This window comes from Pongo pygmaeus, chromosome 15 (genome assembly GCF_028885625.2).
Source record: "Pongo pygmaeus isolate AG05252 chromosome 15, NHGRI_mPonPyg2-v2.0_pri, whole genome shotgun sequence".
Lineage (NCBI taxonomy): Eukaryota > Metazoa > Chordata > Mammalia > Primates > Hominidae > Pongo > Pongo pygmaeus.
In genome coordinates, this window is record NC_072388.2 from 57,768,901 (window position 1) to 57,774,969 (window position 6,069).

The following is a 6,069-nucleotide window of genomic DNA, read 5'->3' on the forward strand; positions in this document are numbered from 1 at the left end:
TTTTGGTAATGCCTAGGAGTGAAATTGGTATGCAAAATACTAAGTGTGTGTATAACTCTATAAGAAACAGCCAGAATGGTTTTTCAGAGTGGTTGTATAATTTCACACTCCCATCAACAATATGTCAGAGTTCCAGTTGCTCTGCGTCTCCACTGAAATTTTATGTTAGGTGTTGCATTTTAACTGATCTAATGATGATATCTCATTGTGATTTTAATTTGCATTTCTCAGATGACTAATTATGTTAAGCATTTTTATGAATTTATTGGCCATCTTATATCATCTCTTGTGAATTGTTTATTCAAATATCTCCCTTTTTTAATTTGACTTCTTAATGCTGTTTCCTGTCCTTTTTATATAGTTTATTATTTGTTTATTTATGTGATATAGTTCAAGTTAGTTTTCGTGAATTGTATGAGTAATCAAAATTTATTGTTCTTGTTGTTTTTAATATGAATATCCTGTGGTTTCTTGTTTCAGAATCATGTTTTTAAAAGACTGTATCTTTTTATGGTTGCATAGTGTTCAAAATTTACAGGATATAATCCCAAAGTATTCAGCATATGAAGAACCACAAAAATCTCAGCTGATGATGAATTTTCCCAGGTTTCATGTGTCTGAAAAAGGTTTTCTTTTTGCCTTTTTTTAAAATGATATTTTCATTTCATATTTAATTCTGGTCTGGCACCTTAAAGATGTTGTTCCATTGTCTTCTGGTTTGCATTACTTATGACAGGAAGCCTGTTTTTTTTTTTTTAATATATTTCTTGCTCTTTACATACTGTGTCTTTTTCCTCTGGCTACATTTTTAGATAGCTGGTTTTTAGCAATCTGATTATGCTGTGGATGTGTTTTTTGTGTCGAAGGATGTTGGTGTATGTGTGTGTGTGCATATGTATGTGTGTGTCTGTTCACCCTGCTTGTGGTTCATTGAGTTTCTTGAAACTAGGTTTATAGTTTTCATAAAATTGGAAAAATTTCAGTCATTACTCTGCTCTCGTTTCATCAAATTTAAAATTTTTCGGTCATTATTCTATACCCTACTTTCTCTCCTGATACACGTACTTAATACATTCTATATTTGACTGAGACTCTGATTTTGAGGGGTGTTTTGTTTCTCTATATGCATATATTTGGATAAAATCTACCGCTATGTGTTTATATTTATGAATCTTTTCTTCTGCTTCCAATCCCATCTAGTGAAATATTCTTTTCTATTGTATTTTTCATCTTTAGAATTTCCACTTGGTTATGCTTTTTATTCTATTTCCCCCCTTGTTATATTAATGCTTCTTATATCCTTTAGGTAGTTATAATAGCTCTTTTACGATTCTTGTCTGCTAGTTTCATTACTTTGTTATTTATGGGTCTGTTTCTATTGAGTGATTTTTCTCCTGATCGTTGGTTATATTTTCCTGCTTCTTTGTATGTCTAGTATTTTTTTAATTGGATCATGAGTATTGTAAATTTTATATTTTAGAGTGCTTGGGTTTATGATGTTTCTTTAGATTCCTTGGATTTTCTCTGGCAGGCAATTTGTTACTTAAATATTGCTTTCATTTTTTTCAAGATTTGTTTTTAAGCTCATTTCAGGCTTAAAGTAGCCAATATTTTTCTGGGGCTAATTTTGCTGCGCTTCTCAGTCCTGGCCTTTCTTGATTCTCTGCTGAATTTCCTCAGCATAGAATATAGTCTCTTTAGCTGAAAAGGTCAATTTCCAACCCTGCGTGAGCTTTAGGAATAGTTCAGTATATAGGCCCCAGTTATTATTCTTTCCCAATATATTAGTTGTCTGTTAGAGCATAACAATATTTCCACAAACTTAGTAGCTCAAAACACATTTATTATCTCGGTTTCTGTGGGTCAGAAGTTTGAGTACAACTTAGCTAGGTCCTCTGCAAGACAGCAATCAAGGTGTCAGACAGGAGTGTGGTTTCATCTGAGGAAAAATCTCCTTGCAAACTCACATGGCCTTTAGCAGCATTCAGTTCCTTGCAAGTGGCCAGACCAGTGACCATAGTTGCTCACTGGCTGTCAGCCAGAGGTTATCTCCCGGTCCCTGTTGCATCACCAGTAGGTAGTTCACAATGTGGCAGCTTGCTTCTTCAAAGCCAGCAAGGCAGAGACTGCATGGTCTCTACCATGGTTTCTCGTGGTGTTTTTGATTTGCATATCTCTAATGATTAGTGACGTTGAGCATCGTTTTATGGGCTTATTGGCCATTTATATTTATTTGTGTCCTCACCAACCTTTGTTTTTTCTGCTTTGTTTTCTTTTATAGAGCCATCCTAATAAGTGTGAGATGATTCCTCATGGTGTTTTTGATTTGCATATCTCTAATGATTAGTAATGGTCATGTACATGATTCAACGTATATGATTAGATTACATAAGACTGTAGTGCCCATTCTCATTCTTTTGCATGTGGATATCCAGTTTCCCAACATTAATTGTTGAAAAGACTGTTCTTTCCCCATTAAATGGTCTTAGCACCTTTGTCAAAAATTATTTGAACATACATGCAAGGGTTTATTTCTGGGCTGTTTATTCTATTCCATTGGTTTACATGTCTGTCATTATGCCAGTACCGCATTGTTTTGACTCCTATAGCTTTTAAAAAATGTGAGACCTCCAGCTTTGTTTTTCAAGATTGTTTTGGCTATTTGGCATCTCTTGATATCCCATACCAAATTGGAAAGAATTTTTCTATTTCTTACAAAAAACTATTGGGATTTTGATTAGAATATAAAAAAATCTACATCACTTAGGGTAGTATTGATCTCATAAAAATATTACGCCCTCCAATTCATGAGCAAAGGCTATCTTCCCACTTGCATTTTCTTTAGTTTCTTTCAGCTACATTTTGTAGATTTCCTAGGTTAAGTTTATTCTAAGTATTCTTTTTGATGCTATTACAAATGGAATTGTTTTCTTAATTGCCTTTTTGGATTGTTTGTGTATACAAATCAACTGAATTTTGTGTGTTGATACTCTATCCTGTAACTTTGCTGAATTCATTTATTAGTTCTAATAGGGTTTTTAATGGAATCTTTAGGGTTTTCTACATACATGGTCATGTCATCTATAAACGCAGATAATTTTACTTCAAGCTTTCCAATTTGGATGTCACTTATTTATTTGTGCCTTTTTGCTCTGTCTATGATTTTCACACTACATCCTTGTCTTGTTAATCTTAAGGAAAAAGTTTTCAGTATTTTACCATTGAGCATAATATTAGCTGTTTTTTAATATATGGCCTTCTTATGTTTAGTTGGTTTCTTTCTATACATTAGTTTCCTTTCTATATGGTAGTTTCCTTCTTTTTCTAAATGTTTAGTATTTTTTTATCATGAAAAGGTGTTGAATTTTGTGAAATGCTTTTTCTGCATCAATCAAGATGACCGTATGGGTTTTTCTTCATTTTGCTAATGTGGTATATTATAGTGATTGATTTTCAGATATTTGATTATCCTTGCATTTCAGGAATAATCTCAATTGGTCAAGTCATACAATTCTTTTGATATGCTGTTGAATTCTCTTTGCTAGTATTTTATTGAGGACTTTTGCACCAGTAGTGTGAAGCAGGTAACATCTGTTGCCTATCACCATAAGTAGCAGTTCTAGAACATCAAACTCCTGGATGGTTTGCATGTATCTTCCAACTTGCAAGAAAGTTGCCAAGAAAGGCACAACTTACACAGGCATTAGATGGAACAATGCTTTACTTACATAAAAAAGGGGCAGAAAAACATCAGCTTAAATTGTGAGCAAGGGTACTTCATGGCCAACAAATTTTGCCTCACAGCTGATGCAAGGAAACTGTCTACTGCAAGTGAAGAACCTTGACTCCCTTCCTCATGGGGTCTGAAATATAAAAAAATGAGGGGTGAGCCTGAGCTCCGTTGACACAAACGTTTAAGCAGAACAAAGGATTATACACCAATCCTGCAACAGGGAAAGATATTCCCAAACACCCAAACAGATAAGCCCAGCACAAGCTGTGAGGGCTCCTTATTTCCCTGTAAGGAAATGTTCGAGGTTCACAGCCAGTCTTACGTGACTATGCAGAGGGCAAGAATCTGTGCATGACTGCCTTTCCCCACAAGTATCCATCAGGGATACTAGTCTGTTGTTTCCTTTTCTTGTAATGTCTTTATATCAGGGTAATGCTGGCCTCGTAGAATACATTTGGAAGTGTTCTGTCCTCTTCAATTTTTTGGATGAGTCTGAGGATCATTGGTGTTAAGTTTTCTTTACACTGTGTTTGATAGATTAACCAGTGAAGCCACCTGGATTTAGGGTTTTCTTTGTTGAGAGGTGTTTGATTACTGATTTAATCTCCATACTAGTTATAGGTTTGTTCATATTTTCTTTAATGATTCAATCTTGGTAGGTAGTGTTTTTTTCAGAATTTATCCATTTTATCTAAGTTATCAAGTTTGTTGGCATACCATGTTCTTAGTACTTTCTTATAATCTATCTTATTTGTTAAGTTGGTTGTAGTGTCCCCTTGTTCTTTTCTAATTTCATTATTTGACTCTTTCTTTTTTTGTTAGTCAGTGTAGCTAAAGACTTGTCAATTTTGTCAGTCTTTTGAAGAACCAGCTTTTAGTTTTGTTGATTTACCTATCTTTCTGTTATCTGTTTTGTTCATTTGCCTTAAGCTTTATCATTTTTTCCTTTTGCCAGTTTTGAGTTTAGTTTGTTCTTTCTCTAGCTCCTTCAGGTATAGATTTAGGTTGTCAATTTGAGATATTTTAATGCAAGCATTTATAGCTATAAATTTCCCTCTTAGCACTACTTTCGCTGCATCTCATAAGTTTTACTATGCTATGTTTTCATTTTTGTCTCAATATATTTTCTAATTTCTGTTGTGATTTCTTGACACGTTGGTTGCTTAAGAGTGTGTTAATTAATTTCCACATATTTTTAGGTTTTCCATTTTTCCTTCTTGCTATAATTTTTAGTTTTATCCCGTTGTGATTGGAAAAGATATTTTGTATTATTTCAATATTTTAAAATTCATTAAGACTTGATTTGTGACCCAAAATATAGTCAGTCCTGGAGAATGTTAGATGTGTATTTGAGAAAAACGTGTATTTGGCTGTTGGGTGGAGTGTTCTGTATATATTTCTTAGGCCCAATTAGTCTAGTGTTTTTCAATTCCTCAATTTCCTTATTGATTTTCTCTCTGGTTCTTCTATTCATTATTGAAAATTGGTCATTGACATCTCCTACTATAATTATAGGAACACCTGTTTCTTTAATTCTGTCAGTGTTTGCTTCATGCAGTTAGGAGCTCTTATGTTTGGTGCATATATGTTCATAACCATTAAATCTTCTAGTAAACTGACCCTTTTCTTATTATATACTGTCCTTTCCTGTCCCTCTTCGCAGTTTTTAACTTATTCTATTTTGTCTGATAGTAGTATATCCACTTCTATTTTAGTCACTATTTGCATGAAATATCTTGTTATCCTTTCACTTTCAATCTATGCATGTCCTCAAATCTAAAGTGAGTCTCTTTTAGAAAACAAATAATTGGACTGTTTTTTCAATCCATTCTGCCAATCTAATATCTTTGAGAAGTTAATCCATTTGCATTTAAAATACTGATAGGAGAGAGCTTTCTGTTGTCATTTTGTTATTTTCTGTATATTTTACATTTTTACACCTTATTTCCGTCCTTATTGATTTCCTTTGTGTTTAGTTGATTTTTTGTAGTGACCAGAGACAAATTATACAATAAACACATTATGCTTTATTGAGAAATCTCTGCCTGTAGTCTCTTGCCCCAAGTGAGTCTGTAGATAATATTAAATAATCTAATGTATAATTTAAAATATTTCCTTTATTTTATGCTCTAATTAGCAGAAAATTTAAGACATTTTGACTCCCGTCTCATTTTCTTTTGAGTACTCAACTTTTGAGAATATTCTGTAGATATTTTCTTTGATGTTTAATCATGGATTATTATATACAATATCCTGACATCATAACAATCTATTTTAAACTGATACCAACTTAATGGTTGTAAACAAAAGCTGTACTCTTTTACAGCTCTACTCCA